The sequence below is a fragment of the Trachypithecus francoisi genome, unplaced genomic scaffold (assembly GCF_009764315.1).
Source record: "Trachypithecus francoisi isolate TF-2019V2 unplaced genomic scaffold, Tfra_2.0 Lachesis_group12, whole genome shotgun sequence".
Classification (NCBI taxonomy): domain Eukaryota; kingdom Metazoa; phylum Chordata; class Mammalia; order Primates; family Cercopithecidae; genus Trachypithecus; species Trachypithecus francoisi.
Genome location: NW_022681457.1, coordinates 36,249,347 through 36,266,498, shown reverse-complemented (window position 1 = coordinate 36,266,498; position 17,152 = coordinate 36,249,347). Strand labels below are relative to the sequence as shown.

Below are 17,152 nucleotides of genomic sequence, written 5' to 3'. Positions count from 1 at the left end.
ATGTTGCAACTCAAAGGGGACTGTTTTCTTTATCACCACCACATAGACCAAGTCCCAAATACCATATAGTATGCCCCAGGTCTCCCTTTCTTCTTCCTTCTCATTTGTTCTCAGTGTCTTAAAAATGGAGGCAGACCATACAGTTATCATTTAAAGAAGGATTGATTTTTCCCATTTTTTTGAAGTTGGGAGACAAAAATTTTGGTGTTTTTCCAAAAATTTTGGAAAGGGAGGAAGGAAAAGGTGAAAAGAGACAAACAAGGACTGAGGGAAAAAGAGCCAGAGGCAGAAGAGATAACAGGGAAATAGACGGATGGATGGGCCTCAGAAATGAGAAGGTCGATTTCTCCATCCAAGGTAAAGAGAGGTGAATCCACAGAGTCACAGAGAGACTGGAGGTGCTGAGGAAGAAAGGTGGTGGAACTCATGCGAGTTAGTCTCAAATTCTTCATAAAAGTCAGAGGCAAGGTCACTTCGATTCTGTACGTGTATTTAAATACCATATCCTAAAATTTCACACTCAAGATCCCAGTTCAGTCAATTTTTTTGAAAAACTGAATTATCATTTATAATCAAGGTATATGAAGATGCGGATGCATAAGAATGACACTATGGACTTTGTGGACTCAGGGGGAAAGGGTGGGAAGGGGGTAAGAGATAAAAGACTACAAATTGGGTTCGGCGTATACTGCTCGGGTGATGGGTGCTCCAAAATCTCACAAATCACTGTTAAAGAACTTACTCATGTAACCAAATGCCACCTGTTTCCCAAAAACCTATGGAAATCAAAAATTAAATATACAAATGAGATTGGGCAAGATCACACAGAGAAAATGGCAGTGCCCAAAGGAGAAATAGCTGTAAAAACACTCCAGTCAGAGCATCCAGAGCAGAGAAGGTGGATCTGTGCTCCCAGAGATAGGATCCCCACACTGCCACAGGAACCCTGCGGACTATTCAATCTTCCCTTCACCTCTGCTGCCGTGTGTGTGTGTGTGTGTGTGTGTATGTGTGTGTGTGTGGTGTGTGTGTGTGTATTCTAGGCATAGATAACGAACTTTTCGCAACAGAATGACACATATTATAAACTTAAAGCTTTGGCTTAACTATAACATATCTTCGTTACAGTTACTTGTCCTTACATTAGAAAAATTTCATGTATAAAATTTAATTTTCTTTTAAAGATATATTCTGTGGGGTTATTTTGTAAGACTATTTACTTTATAAAAAAGGATTCTTAGAAGTTTTTATCTCCATTATTCTAGCTTTCCTACGATTTTAGTTTAAAAATCAATTCAAAAAATTATACTTTTAAATTAAGGTAATTTGTTTTAAATTGAAGACTAAATACTCCTTAAATAATCCATATTTGTAAATGTTTTCTTAAAATCACATCCTTTACTTATGGAAATAAATTATATAAAAGCAAAATATGTGTTCAAAACACTAATATAATAATTTTGAGCTTAAAAAACAGATACTGTTTTGAAAACACTATTAGCGATGGATTATGAAGCCTCTGCACTGACAGTGTGCTCTCCAGATAGGTATCAGGTAAAATATGGGAACCATAAGCTTCGCCACGATTAGTCGAATCCACTAAGATCTGTAAGCAGTGGGAGCCAAAGAGCCACCCTAAAAAGGAGGTATATTGGGGTGGGAGAATCAGAGATCCTTGAGGTAAGAACAGCATCTCAGAAGTGACCAAGAGTCTATAACTGCCCTTTAGATACATTGGTCCCTTTAGGTAAAGAAGAAGAACGAAAATGCTGTGGAAATCTCATAAATAAAAACAATGAAAGGAGTGAACAGTAAGAGGCTATGTGGAAACAGGAGATGAAAATAAATATAAAAGTAGAACTCCTTTCAATTTCTATTAATGGCCTAATAATTCTTCTAGCCATCCAACTGAAAAGCAGACTGTCACATCTGACAACTCTTTTTTTCCTCCATCGATCAGCAAACCCTCTCCTTCTACTCCACTGGGCCAATATTTCTCAACATCTATTATCATTTCTCTGCTTCTTCTTGACTTACCTGGGAACCTCCTGGTCCACCATCTGTCCTCTAGTAACCTGCACACAGCTGCCATATTAATCTCCTAAAAGTGCTATTCTGGTGAGGTCATCACTTGCTCAAAAACTCTGAATGACTTCCCACTGTATGCCGACCACAGTCAAAGATTGTTACTTTAAGTACTAGCTAGAGCAGTGGTTCTCAAAGTGTGATGCCTGGGACATCAGCCTCCCCTGGGAACTTGTTAGAAATTCAAATGTTTCATTCTACATCACACCTGCTGAATCAGAAACTCTGGTAGTGGGCCCAGCAATTTGTGCCTTAAAAAACCTCCCAGGTGATTCTGGTGCATTTTCAATTTTGAGAGCCACTGGCTTTGTGATTGAGACAATGAATTAAGATGTCTTATTTTTAAATCCTTTTTCTGTTTACCAGTTGTACTCCTCACACAAGACACTTTCTAAGCCTCAGTTTCCTCATCGATGAAACAGAACCTAACTGAGGTTGCCACTGTGAGTTGGACATAGCAGATTATATATAATGCTTAGCACACAGCCCACACATATGGAGCTCTCCATAAATACTGTTATTACTAACTATTATTATTAAAGGCTACTCCTGCTCTGATTCTAAACGCTTTCTACAGGCTGGCTCAGTTGACCCATTTACCATTTCCTGTCCAGCCTGGTACCACCAGCACAGTACCTTGCTCAAATAAGTGCTTGAGCATTTGACATATGAATCAGTGAGGAGCTAATGCCAGAAAATTTTTGATACTAATTCAGTTCCTTAGCGAAGAAGCAGCTTAGTTTGAAATTGGATGGAGTGAAAATTCTAATGAACGTCAATGGGGCATTGATTTACTATCTGACCTAAGAGACTATAATAAACCAGTTATCTTTTATTCCCATCTGTAAAATGGGATTAAAGCTATTAACCTTTTTTTTTTTAAGAGTTACCCCTACAAGATATATTGCATATAGAAAGTGCCCACAGGTGTTGAGAATGATTTGTGTAATACATAATAATGAAAAGCATCTACCGAAATAGGGATGGGGGAAAAGCTAAATTAAATAATCCCCATCAACAGAGCTGGGGACAAGAATGTTTCTGTTTTCATTTTTTTGAATCGCTACCAGCTTTTTCTCATATGATGCTCATGGGAGCATGCATTGTAAATATTTCTTTTAGACTTCTGTAGAGTGGTTGCTGGAGAAAATACTGTCTATCATGTGGTTAACAATTGTTGATATCATTTTTGTGAACCGGCAATAAGGGTATCTCATCTATGTAGAATATTCTAACACTGAAAAATCCCAGAAGTAAGCTGCCTTAACTTGTTATAATAAGGGTTGGGGAAACATGTGGTTGTATGAGGGTGCATTCATTGTTACTACTAGAGAAATAATGCTGGAATTAGTGAAGGGTAATATACAATGCTTTCTACATATATGAAGTGGATACCATATTATCATTTGTAACATATAATACTTGCCATGACTTGTCATTCCTCTTTTAAAAATAGCAAGACTAACTAAAGCCAGATTCTGACAATACTAAACCAATTTCCTCTACCACTGGGCATTGTTTTTCTCTCTCTAGGCCATCCTCAACCAAGCTGTGGAAATGTCCTTCTTTTTAAACGTGGCTGACCACACCACTTACTGCCGAGGTCCCATGTCCCATAGTAGTAAGGTCCCACGGCCCAGGTCTTAAGTAGCAGGTCTCGGTCTATTTCTCCAGCCTCAATATCTATTGCTCCCTGCTTCATATAGGCAGGCTCTGCACACAATGAACTTCTTTCTCACAGTTTTTCTCGCATACTAAGCCCCACAGTAAAAGGACTTGATCTCTTTACTATGACACCTCATGCCTTGTGTTGTATGGATTTGATATTGCCTTCCCGACTCAACCATTCTCATCTTAAGTCAGAAACCATGTCTTATTTTTCCTTTATTTTCATCATTTAGCAACATATCTAGAAATTAGGAATCCCTTCCCCATCCAAGTAGATAGTGATTGAGCAGATGAGTGAACAAACAAATGGACAGCAACATTCACTGAGTAGTCTTCAACATTAGTCATTTTTTTTTTCCTGGCTAATGGGAAATTTCAGAACAGAAATAAATGACCATATTTTTAAAAACTTTGAAATACCAAAGTTATTATCAATAAAAACATGGATGATTTACACTTCAGACCTACAATCTCAGCTTAGTTCCAGCTCAAAAATCCGCAGAGGATGGCTTCACTGGTAAGTTGACTGTCCTTTCCTTCCCCTCTAGTGAGGCTCCTAAAAACATCAGTACTGCTGTCTCCATTTACATTTTCTGCAAAGGCAAGTCCCTTCTTCTCAACTGAGTCAGACATCAGAATCCTGAAGGCAGCCAGAAGGTAAACTGGCTCTATGGGGCATTAGGTTGGCAGGTGTAAGTATAGTCCTGTTAATAACTAATGATCTCCAGTCTAAAGAAATAGCCAATTTAGGAAGACTAGGCTTCTGAAGAGAAAAACCTCAGACTTCCCTTAGCTTTTATCACACTTATTTTTTGACCTACTCGAATGTTATTGCCAGATTCAGCTTTTAGCTATTTCCATCAGTGTTCAGTCTCCATTCCTCACCTGTTGTGTCTGCCCACCTCAAACCATGATCTCCTTAGTTTTACTACATCAGATGTCAGCCACCTGCCCACCCTGAGTTATGTCTGACCTCAATTACTTGCAGTATCTTCCTGACTTCTGCCCTAATTAGACTTGTGCCTCTTGCAGAACTGGTTGCCAACAGCAACCATCAGAGAAACTTCAGTCAAACAGCACACCCTTTCCTAGTATCATTTTGATATGTATGGGCATGATAAAACGTTAGAATTTCACCTTAATTTTGGTTAACCGTATATTTATTTTCTGAGACAGCACCAAAAAAATGTCTTTCAAGTTTCATACTGGGTTAGGTGTGGGTTTTCTGCATAGTCCCAAATGATGAAGGAAAAATAACAGGACTACGACCCAGGAAGGGCACTGACCTAACATTCAGTCTGGAGCTTGTTTTCTTCCTAAGCTCTATGAAGTTATGTCATCCCCTGTATTTGTTTCCTAGGGCTGCCATAAGAAAGTTCCAAACACGTAAAGGCTTCAAACAACAGAAAAGTATTCTTTCACTGTTTTGAAGGTTAAAAGTCCAGAGTCAAGGTGTTGGCAAGGTTGGTTCTTTCTGAAGGAATATTCTGAGGAAAATTCTGTGCCTGTGTCCTAGTTTCTGGTGAGGGCTGCAATCCTTATATTCCTTGGCTTCGAGGTGCAGCACTTCAGTCCCTGCCTCCATCATCTTCACATGCCATTCTTCTACACGTCTCTGTGCTCTTCTTATAAAGACACAAGTCATCTTGAATTAAGGGCCCACCCTCCTCCAGTATAAACTCCTATGAACTTCTCGCATCTGCAACAACCCTGTTTCCAAATAGGGTCACATTTTGAGGTACTGGGGTCTGAAACTTTAACATATCTTTTTGAGGGATACAATTCAATTCATAATATCCCTTCACATTATTACCACAATATTGATCTTGTTTTTTGTCATGAGTTCCAAACAGAATGTCTTATGCTGTCCTGCATACATGGCTTTGGGTTTAGATAGACGAGTCAACCCCAGCTTCCTCACTTAGTATCTCGGGAGATGTTTCCTGTTTTGACCAGTTTTCCCATCTTCAAAACAGAGATAATATCTACCTTGCAAATAATTGTGAATATCATATTAATAATATGTGTCCTAGTACATGGTATATTCTCCATACATTGTATCAAGACTTCTCTTCTTAAGTAATTGTTAGATAGTAGAGAACAACATAGCAATTTTTATTAAAATGAACCTTTTCATCAATGCTCCCCTTTCACTTAAATGCTTCCTCTTGATAAGGAGCTTCTGTGTAAGTGTATATACAATCACACAAATTGCCAAAAGCATCACAAAGCCCTTTCAGCTTGTCAGCTTGTAAGCCTCTGACAAATACATAGAATTGTGTGAAAATGCTTTAAAACAATTGCTCCTAGCATTTTGGTCAGAATGTATTTATTAGACCGTACCTTATACTTGATTGTGAAAATAAACAAGGACATAAATGATGTGGCTTTAAATGCTCTATAAAGTCTGCATTACAAGACTCTATGATTCATACAGGAAGCTTCTATTTTGGTATGCCTGGGTAAATTTGGCTATGCAAACTTTGAATAGCCTTTGAATTGAAAAATGCAGTTATCGTTTACTGGCTGACAAACTTTTCAAGGGAGAGAGAGGCAGGCACTATACAACCAAAGATAACTTTACTTAATTAGTTTTTGGAAGATTATTTTCTCCCCTTAGTCTATAGAGAAACAAAGGTCTGTCAGCACCAGATGCATCTGAGCTTTGCAGATGTGGTTGTGGCTTCTTGAAATCTTTAAAGATTCATCTAAAATATGCTTTCAGGTCTCCTTTTTGTGAAACTTTGACAGGATAATAGAATTAGATTTGCTGAATTTCACTAAACTGTAAAGTAATGTGTCATCAGCTTCACTTACTTTCCAAAAAATATTTCTCTCTAGTAATACTCATCAATCTAGCTTTTCAACCCCTAAACATGAAACTCTGAAACAAAAAGGATGACTCCATCAGTTACGCAAGTGACAAGATGTTAAACATTTAACACTCCCACATAGTAGCACCAGCTGCCTCTGGATGAAGCAGATTTGCTTAGGTTTGGCATAGAGGAAGAAAAGGAAGACAAGGAGAAGAAAAATGAAAGGAAGAGGAACTCCTCTTGCAGTGAGAATGCAAAGTTCTCTGCAGACGTGCAGGAGTCTGAAGTGGGATGTGCCTACTGCACAGAACTTTTCTCCTGAGGGAACATTGCAAAGACAGTCATCATCAGGTTCTCAACTCCCACTACCAGTGCCCCTGCATCCCCACCATTTCACGGGCTCACTCTGATAAGAGTCCCTAGTACACTGGATTAAAATAATGAAGGGATGGGGACTCGGTACATTTCCACATCCCAGTATAATTGCTCAATAAATATCAGCTGAACAAACGAACTACAAAAGCACACATGGGCCTCTGGGTCATTCGGACTCTCTCCACAACGATTTCCTCACCTTAGGCACCTACCTCTGCTGTAATCTTAGGCCAGTGAAACAGTGTCGACTGAGCAAGCTGTGTGCTAGGTTGATTCTAACAACAGAAACCCCTGACTTTGTTAACAGCCCCAAACTGGCATCAAATTTAAAGAGTCAAGACTATTTTCCTCTTTAAGGGTCTTATCAAGAGGAATGTTAGTGAAAGGGCAAAAGTCATCTACAGTTTTCCATGGTGAGCCATTTACCTGGATGAGGGACAGGAAAGGCCAGCTTTAGGTGATCACACAGGGACCCCATCATAAGGCTTGTTAACAGAGAAGTTTTCCTTGTAGAGTGAGGCATGCTGCAGGGGGAGCCCATTTTGAAGAACACAGTATGAAGCTCCCAACAGTGAAGACAGAACAGTATAAATAGCAACCCGTCAGTGGTAGGTGTTTGTTCTTTCACTCAGTGGACTTCTGATGAGTAACTACCATGTGCCAGGCGTTATTCCAGGCACTAAAGGATGAAGCCAGGAGGGGGTGGTGTGGGAGTGGAGATGCATATAAAGAGGAATAAGGCATATGGCTGAGATGCTGGACAGTTAACTCAGTAGGTCTCAGATTCATCATCCACCTTTTAATGTAGAGATTCACAAACTACAAGCTGTGAGACCTTTGGGTAAGTTAATTTCTTTCTTTCGGTGTTTTTGTTATGATGGCTGGATTTTTACACCTTTATTTCTCTTTCCTCACCATCTAAAGAGACAGACTTATAAACAGATGATCATGTGTGTGATGTCATCAGTACAGGAATAGTTGAGTAACATGAGCCACGCTGCAGTGCTGCCTGTTTTGCACAGTTCGAGGGGCCAATTTTGGGTTCAAGGTGGAGCTCTACTGTGTCTATGTCACTCATCTCTCATCTAGATTACCATATTATCCCTAGCTCCACGTCTGAGTCTGTACAATGACTCATAGTAAACACAGCTGCAGAAATCATGCTCCTTTAGGGTGCCTCACAGTTTCGAGTCACGCCCCAGGGCAATTTCAATAAAGATTGCTGGCTGCTCTACCCAGTCCCACTCAGATCTTTTTATGCTCACTGCCTGAACGAAGAGAAGAGTCCGAGATCTCAGTGACTGGAAGGGAAGCTGCATGAAGGACAGCTACCCTCTTCCTTCCAACTTTCCTGAACTTACTTGTTTCTGTGTTCTTTTTTGTCTACTTCTATTGACTTTAAATCCTCATCTGTAGCTTCTGCTCTACCCACATTCAATCCTTTGCTAGTCCCAAATGTACTGCGCAGTTTCCCACTTTCCTGACTTTGTCCCTGTTGCTTCCCTTTCCTAGTATACTCTTTCTTCCTTTCTCTGCTTGGTTAGCTCTGCCAAACTCAAGTGAAACGGGATGGCTTTTGGGAAGCCTACCCTGACTCTTCCCAGGCTCGTAGGGCTTCCTACACAAGGCTTAGTACTGATCTTCCTGTTTGTTTCTCTGACCTCCTCCCTTAGACTGTGAATTCCCCCAGGACTGAAGAGATGTCTAATCCATCATTGGGTGTCCAATATTTACCATATGATTCAATACATAAGAGATGCTTAATAAATGATAGATAAATGCGTATCCAATGGAATTAGATCAGTGAGGAGGCTAGCGTAATAGGGAAAATGACACAGACCTTTGTGTTTTCCACCTGTAAGTAATATATTGTTAATTCTTTAAATAAAGAAAGAGTGGATTACTTGAGGTCAGGAGTTCGATACCAGGAGTTCGAGGCCAACATGGCAAGACCCTATCTCTACTAAAAATACAAAAATTAGCAGGGTGTGGTGGTGTGTGCCTGTAGTCCCAGCTACTTGGGAACCTGAGGCACGAGAATTGCTTAAACTCAGGAGGCAGAGGTTGCTCTGAGCCCATTGCACCACTTCACTTCAGTCTGGGCAACAGAGTGAGAGACTCTGACTCAAAAAAAAAAAGAAAAAGAAAGAAAGAAAGAAAAAGGCCAGGTGCAGTGGCTCACGCCTGTAATCCCAGCACTTTGGGAGGCCAAGGAGGGTGGATTACCTGAGGTTGGGAGTTCAAGACCAGCCTGATTAACATGGAGAAACCCTGTCTCTACTGAAAATACAAAATTAGCCGGGCATGGTGGTGCATGCCTGTAATCCCAGCTACTCAGGAGGCTGAGGCAGGACAATCACTTGAACCTGGGAGGCAGAGGTTACAGTGAGCCAAGATCTCACCACTGCACTCTAGCCGAGAGGACAAGAGTGATACTTTGTCTCAAAAAAAAAAAAAAAAAAAGCATATTCAGTTTGCTGAAACTCTTTATACAAGAATACAAGACTAGCTATCAAAATATTGGGCCTCTCTGGATAGGAGCAGACACAGTACTGTGTACTTAGAAGGAAATCAACACACATTTGTGAGTTAGTTGATTAATTCCATGAACTTTTCAATGCTAGCTATATTTAATTAAACTTTATATACTGTTCAAGATCCTATATATGTCTCTCGCAAAGAGAAAGAAAAGTTTATTTAACAAAGTATAACACATAGATCTCGGTAGTTGGTAGTTTTGAACAAATTACAGACAAGGTGCTGTCTAATTTAATGAGCAGTAGTTTTTTAAAAATTCAAGAGATTTGACAATCTCTCAATCATTTTTTTCTCATTTTATTTTTTTTTTTTTTTTTTTTGAGATGGAGTCTCACTCTGTCACCCAGGCTGAAGTGCAGTGGTACGATCTCGGCTCACTGCAAGCTCCGCCTCCCGGGTTCACACCATTCTCCTGCCTCAGCCTCCCAAGTAGCTGGGACTACAGGCACCCACCACCATGCCCGGCTAATTTTTTTTGGTACTTTTAGTAGAGACGGGGCTTCACCCTGTTAGCAAGGATGGTCTCAATCTCCTGACCTGGTGATCTTCCCGCTTCGGCTCTGAAAGTCCTGGTATTACAGGTGTGAACCACCATGCCTGGCCTCAGATCTTTTTAAAAGGTGAGAACTGATTGCCCTGTGTACTACTCATCTCAGGAAGTAAAAATTGGGGGTAAAAAAAGTAGTTAAACATCTCTAAGTCATATTTAAACTCAGAATTGTCTACCTTTTACAAAAGAAATAAAATACACAAAGAATACACAAGCAATAGAAAATTTGTTTGTAACATTGAAATTCAAGCTGGGTGCACAGGCTCACACCTTGGAAAGCAAGCAGATCGCTTGAGTTCAGGAATTCAAGACCAGCATGGGCGACTTGGTGAAACCCTGTCTCTAAAAAAAATACAAAAATTAACCAAGTGTGGTGGTGTACGCCTGTAGTTCCAGTTACTTGTGGAGCTGAGGAGGAAGAATCACCTGAGCCTGGGGAAGTTGAGGCTGCACTGAGCCATGATCGCACAACTGTACTGGGTAACAAAGTGAGACTCTGTCTCAAAAAAAAAAAAAAAAAAAAAGAAAAAGAAAAAAGAAATTCAGATCACTCAATACCAGAAAGTAGTTCATAGGTACCTTTCTAAGTCAAACACAATACTCTATTCCTTCACATAGATGATATGACAAAACCAACTCTCACATTTTAATATGGTGCTTTGTCCTAAATTTTATTTATTTCATAATTCATTTTCCTCTATGTTAATCTGATAAAAGATTATTGAAGAAAAGAGTATATGATTTATCTTGCCCTAAACAATAAAGGACAATTTTTTTAAATAAAATGAAAATCATTCATTTGTGTAAAACCAATAAATGTAGATTCATTAGTTCTCAAGCATCTTAAATCTTTTCTATTTTTATGTAGTACTCTAGCATTCAGCAGCCACATTCACAATCGACTATCGCTTTATTTTCAGGGATTACAGAGAAAAATTGAAATCCTCAAAAGTCATTTTCCTGATTTCTGTCATTGTCATAAACAGCTGTTCGGTAGAAAACATCCAGAAACCTTTAAGTTATTCCAAACGGCAGCTTGACTGAGGAGTGGTCAACATTGTCGAATTTGACAATCAGGGAGTGTAAATAAGTAAGGAAAAGCTATGAGAAATTTATGGGTAAAGCTGCTATTTAATGAGGAAAAAGGAGTGCTCTACTATCTCAAAGAGAATAAGTGATAAAAAGAAGAAGAAAGTATCTGAATAAGGATCCTGAATTTCAGATAGACACAGGCTTTCATTTCTCAGCCTCAGAAAGGGGTTTATCCATCCGTGGGTAGAGCTGTGAAACAGGGACATTTATCTTTAGTTCAAAACAAAACAACACAAGTTTCTCAGGGATGATATTAAGTGTTTTATATGAATTTTATGCAGACCCTGTAAAAACCAGACAAGGTAATATTATGGTCCCTATTTTAGTTACTGAGGAAAAAGTTTATACCGTTCTTAAAGGCAGAGGTGGGATTAGAACACATACCTCTGGCTTCAAGAAGCAAGTTCTTTCCCAGTATAGCACAGTAACTCCCACTTCTGTTATCAGCAAAGCATCCTTCCTCCTGAGCCTCTCTTCTACCAGACGTATGCCCTGGGTTGGGCTCTGACCCATAGCTTGCTGTTGGTTTTCTCAGTTTGTGTGCAATCTCTCATGTCACTGGTCTGGCAGACCGATTCGCTACTTATCCTCTGAATGCAGTCTGCCTCCTGGCCTGTGGGCTATTTTTTAAATGCTTTTCTCTCTGCCTCTTGTAGAGTTTGGTGTCCAGATTCACCAGTTCTAGAATTACTCTGGCCAGGTTTAAGTCCCACATCAGGCATTTGCCACTTGTATTTTGGGGACTTTATTTTTTCTCATCTGTGAAATTGAAAAAATCATAATGCCTTCTGTATTTTTATGAAGATTAAATGACATAACATATTTAAAGTACCATGGCCTGTTATCTGGTACAACATAAGAACTCAGTATGGTTACACTTATGATGGTTATTATTATTATCACTATTTTTATTATACCTTCAGTTCTAGGGTACATGTGCACAAGGTGCAGGTTTGTTACATATGTATACATGTGCCATGTTGCTGTGCTGCACCCATTAACTCATCGTTTACATTAGGTATTTCTGATCTGTTTGCCAAGGCCACCTTTTGCAAGAAGCTACCCACATGCCCTTTAACCTGATGGAATCATTGTCTGCTTCTCCTTTTCCTTAGTAACGCCTCCATCTGTGTTAGAATACACTAGAGTCATGTACCCATTATTGTATACAATCACATTGCATTATAATACACTTGGGGTCTATTTTCCATACAAACTACTTAAAGGTAGAAATATTATACTATGTTTGCTTTTTGGCATCTTTGGTTCTTGGCAAACTCCCGGCACAATATAGGGACTCTGCAAATGTTTGTCGAATGAACACCTGACCAACCAGAGAGGAAGAAATACAAATGCTGCTTCAATTTTCAGCCTTTGTGATTTCAAAGGGATTTGAGTTCCTAAGTCTCAGAGCCCACGTTCCTAGATGACTAGCTCATACCATAGTACACTAAAGTACCATATTAGTAGGGAATACCAACGCGGCTAAAACAAGTTGTTTGAAATTCTCACCATAGAACTGTGCATCCCCATATTGTTGGTGTCAGTGAACCATCCTAATGTGAAGGAGAACAAGGTAGTACATTAAAGCAAAAAGGAGACTTTGGGGCCAGAAAGATTTGTATTGATTGAGCCATTCATTCATTCATTCAAAATACATATATCCATCACACTATATGTCAACCATCGTGATAAATATTAAGAATGCAAAAATGAAAGACACAGTTCCTGGCTTCAGGAAGCTTACTCTTTGTAAGTGCACGTGCATGTGTGTGTGTGTGTGTGTGTGTGTGTGCGGCAACTGACATTCAAAGACATCAATAATTACAATAATGTTTCTATTCTCTGATGGGATATATACAGAATATAGTAACAACAAACATGATGGGTAACTAGTTGAGGGTATTTAGGATGACTTCCTAGAGGAGGAGATGTTGGGATTGAACTTGGTCTTAATTGAATTCTTTAGGTATTTTTGTGTTAAAAAGATGGGGAAGGGGTGTGAAGAAATTTAAAAACTGCTCATCATGTGTGCTATTTGCAAATTTTCCTGGACCTATATTTAAAGAACTTGGATTGTGCTTGCCTTGAAATATTTGTAATGAATAATACAGGGATCTTGCAATCAGCACACTACTTACCATTTGTAACTAAATTAAGATAATAATTTGTTCAACATTCCTTTCAATATATTTTCTTTAGTTTAATGAACCTTGTCAATTGATATTACAGATATAAAATTATTTAATATGAATGGCTCTCCCCCTCAAGAAACTTATTCAACAGAGACATGATACCAAGTAGAAAGTGGTAAATGAATTAAGATAGATAAATCTTTTCTGAGAAGACAGTGAATCTTTGCATCAAGTAAAAGAATGAGATTAGGAATGCTCACAGGGAGCGGTAAAACAACCTTGGAGAAGGAACAGAATCTAGAAAGAGATAAGAGCGAGGTGACTTTCTAAATACAGCACACTAAAGCTAAAAGGGTCCACAGAGATTGGTTACTGTATATTTGCAAGTTGCCTGTTAAAATCTTGTTAAAACGCAGATTCAGCAGGTCCAGTATGGGGCCTGAGTTTTTTTACATTTCTAACAAGCTCCTAGGTGATGCCAAAGCTGCTGGTCTGTGAGTCACACCTTGAATAGCAAGCATCCAATTCAAATGCCTCATTATAGATGATAATCCTAAAACCCAGGGCAGGAAGGGATTTGCTCATGTCACACAACTGATTAGTATGAGAGCAGCTCTCTTGTCTCACACTGTAGCAGCTCAGCAAGTAGTAAAAAGATCATGGCCTTTGGAGTCAGGCTGATCTTGGCTCAAATCTTGGCCCTGCTGTTTACTAGTTACAAAGCCTTGGGCAGGCCATTTATACTTTCTGTGCTTCAGTTTCTCATTTGTAGAATAAATAACTCTTAGCTGCAGAAGAGTTGTGGTAAGTCTGTGCTACCACAGGCATACAAAAAATGCACAATAGCATCTAGAACATAGCAAGTGTCTATATTCAAATACACATTTCTGTTCTACGCTACAGATCAAAATATGTAATGTGTCTTCTCTTTTTATCCTTTGGCCAGGTCTGTATTGCCATCAGTGCACACGGCAATATTATCTACATCATATCCCCCTGGGACCCGGGCTGTGTTAGCATCTGGTGACACTTAGTGGCACAGTTAACACTGGATGGGCTGGCAAATAAGAGACTGATGAAGGCCAAAAAAACAAAAAGTGATTTCATTTTTCTCACTGTCTCTTTGAAAGAGAAGTCAGGGTGGCAAACATATATCCACTAGTAAATTTTTTGTCCTTGTTTGCAGATGAGGCCTTTAAAACATCTCATTAATAAAAAATGTTCAGCTAATATCACAAATATTAATGGTGATGATTTTCATTCCACTTTGGTTAATCCAGCAGTTATTTTCTTCCTGGGCCCATTATTTTTTCAGATTTCCTTAGGTGCCATTACCTAAATATCAAGAAAAGTCCATCTCATAGGTTCCAAGGAGATAATAAGAAATGACAACTGGTTAAATGTGTTCTTTTACAAGAAAATTCCTGCTTCAAATACTAGTAAGCAAAAGAAAGAATGATGGCATTTTTGCATTATATGAGGTTTAGATTTAGTCCACATGGAAGATGTTAAAGGTGAAAAAAAGAAAAAAAAAAATCCATGAGGAATTAAACCTGTTAAACTGTTCAGAGCCATTGTGAGAGCCGCTTCAGAAATCTATTTAGAAATCATTGCTCTTGTATCTGAATCATTACAGAGACACCAGCATCGCCCACTTCTTATTGCTGTGAACATAGCAACAGTTGCCATGCTAGCAAGAGATTCAGATTCGCAACACAAACACTGGAGTCAGGAGGGAGCAGGGTGAGGCCCGAGCTGGAGTCAGGGCGGACGAACAGAACACAGTGCTGCCTGTATAGATTTAATTAGGCTGGTTGTTCTCTTTGGTCCCTGTGCTTGTCCTGTCAGATATTTCAGGAGAGCAGAAGCAGTCTCAAAAGCAGCATTTTTGGACCAAGTCTTACTTTCAGTTGTACACACAAGCAACTGCCAAAGGCAGGATCTGTGTGCTTTGATGTGCTTAAGAGTGGGTCTGGACTCTCCTTTGTGTATGAATGGAGAGGGTTTCTCTTCATTTCCAGGAATGAAAACCTCATAAAACGCTCATCATTAGAAAGTCAGGCCATTCGTTGTCCCAATATGTCATTTCATCTAATTGAAAACTGAGAAATCTGTCACCATTTATTTAGCAGTTTGCCTCCGGCGAATCTTCGCAGGTTCTCTTCATGTGACTGGGAATTAGTTAATTAGTATTACAAAACGCTTGAAGACGGAAATGCACTCTGGCTCGCCCTTTGGGTTAGGAGGGAGTGCATTTTAGCTCGCTAACAAGCACTGCTGACGGATAGAAAAGAACACGAAATTACAGCATCAGAATAGCCACGGTGAGAGCTGCATCTCATTCTCTCTCTCAAGTGGATATGTTGTAACCTAAATATGTCACTCGCTCACTCTTTTCATGCAAATCTTTTATGTGCGACAATAAATCCAGGTCCTTAAAGCTTATTTTTTTTAAAAAAAAGTTGCCAGTTTTACACACGTAGGGCTCTTTTCATATCTTCACTTTTATTAATTTCCCATTTTCATCACCTCCTCTTTTGAACAGAATATTTTGTTTGATGTTCTTTTACATTTTTCATGGAGAAAGGCTGTTTCAAGCTAAGGGTGATTTTAAAAGTCAAGGAAAGATTGACATTTTTCACATGCTCCTCAACTTTGAGGCTGCACACCTTTGTTCGGTGTGAAGTCTCCAAGCCTCTCTCCTTAGTACAGCAGTCAGGAGGTCTGGAGGCGGCCTCACTCGTGGTTTGTCAACTGACTGCTAGATGGCGCTAGAGAGCAAGGCAGCCAAAAACAAGCAGCTAACATGGTTGCTTTAGTCCACATCAGCCGAAAAGGAGTTCTTAACATAGAACCCTATCACCTTTCAGCACAGACTATGTCCAGTTCTGGTGATTTGTAAGATACCAGAAGCATGAAATGCAGAGGGCACTAGCAATCAATTTATAGCCCTTCTTTCACTTTTCGTGTATATGTTTGTGTAAGGGAATTGCTTGGTCTGGGTATGTATCTACGGATACGGTGAAGAGGTGTTATGTAAATACAATAAATGGCTGTGTTTATTGTTTGGACCTTCATGGAGATTTTTAACTTCGTGAAAGGCCCCGCCCCACTTTCTTTAATTTCCCCATCTATATAAGATGGCATTCAGGGACATAATGAGTTGTACCAAATACTTTCACACTGTCACATCAAGATGTATAGTTATATATTTCCCTTTTCAGCCCCATACCACCACGACATTAGGAGATTTTCTGATTTTGTTAATTAGTAAAAAAATATGGGCATCTCAAGAAGATATGAGCTTAAAAAGAAAGAGATAAAAGGCAACTGATAGGCATCGTGGCACTTGCTTAGATTCTAGCTTCTCTCCTTTGGCTTTTATATTTTGCCACTGCAAGCCCTTAATGAGCTTGATAACTGACGTTCAGGAAGTGCGTGTCATAAAATTTTTGCGTCTCAGAGATGATAGCTATCCTAAAAAAAATTAAAAAAAAAAAAAGGGCTTGTCCCTAGATTTAGGCAAGCAACATCTTGTTCTCCTCATTATACATACAAGATCCATAGAACTTAAGTCACCAGTGTCACTGAGTAAGAAAGGCAGCTCTTCCTACAAGCTCAGAAGACACTGCTGAAGTGAGGGTTCGATACTAATATGATGTTCCAATAAGCACTGCAGTCTTTTGTAAATTCTGTAGATATCATATTTCAAATCAGCATTCTTTGAATAAGTAAAATATAGGTTACAAAGCCAAAGGCGCTTTTTGGTTTTATTAAATTTATAAATCTTAAAATTATTTCTATGTAGAATTAGCTAAAAGATGCTGATTCTCTATTGTATTTATGTATGGGAAAGAGTGGTCTTTTTCTTCATTTCTGGCCCTGAAAAACTC

General features: G+C 39.2%; 2 protein-coding genes across 8 annotated transcripts in view; one reads left to right on the top strand and one right to left on the bottom strand.

Annotated features, from left to right (window-relative positions):
* The window catches only part of TNNI3K (TNNI3 interacting kinase), a 309,994-nt gene that overhangs the window by 23,003 nt on the left and 269,839 nt on the right, over positions 1-17,152 (bottom strand). The gene's annotated exons all lie outside the window — the stretch shown is intronic.
* Positions 7,697-17,152, top strand: part of LRRC53 (leucine rich repeat containing 53) — a 42,423-nt gene continuing 32,967 nt past the window's right edge. The window contains exon 1 of the mRNA XM_033225300.1: positions 7,697-7,785. The gene's annotated coding sequence lies outside the window, so the exon portion shown is untranslated. The remainder of the gene's footprint in view (positions 7,786-17,152) is intronic.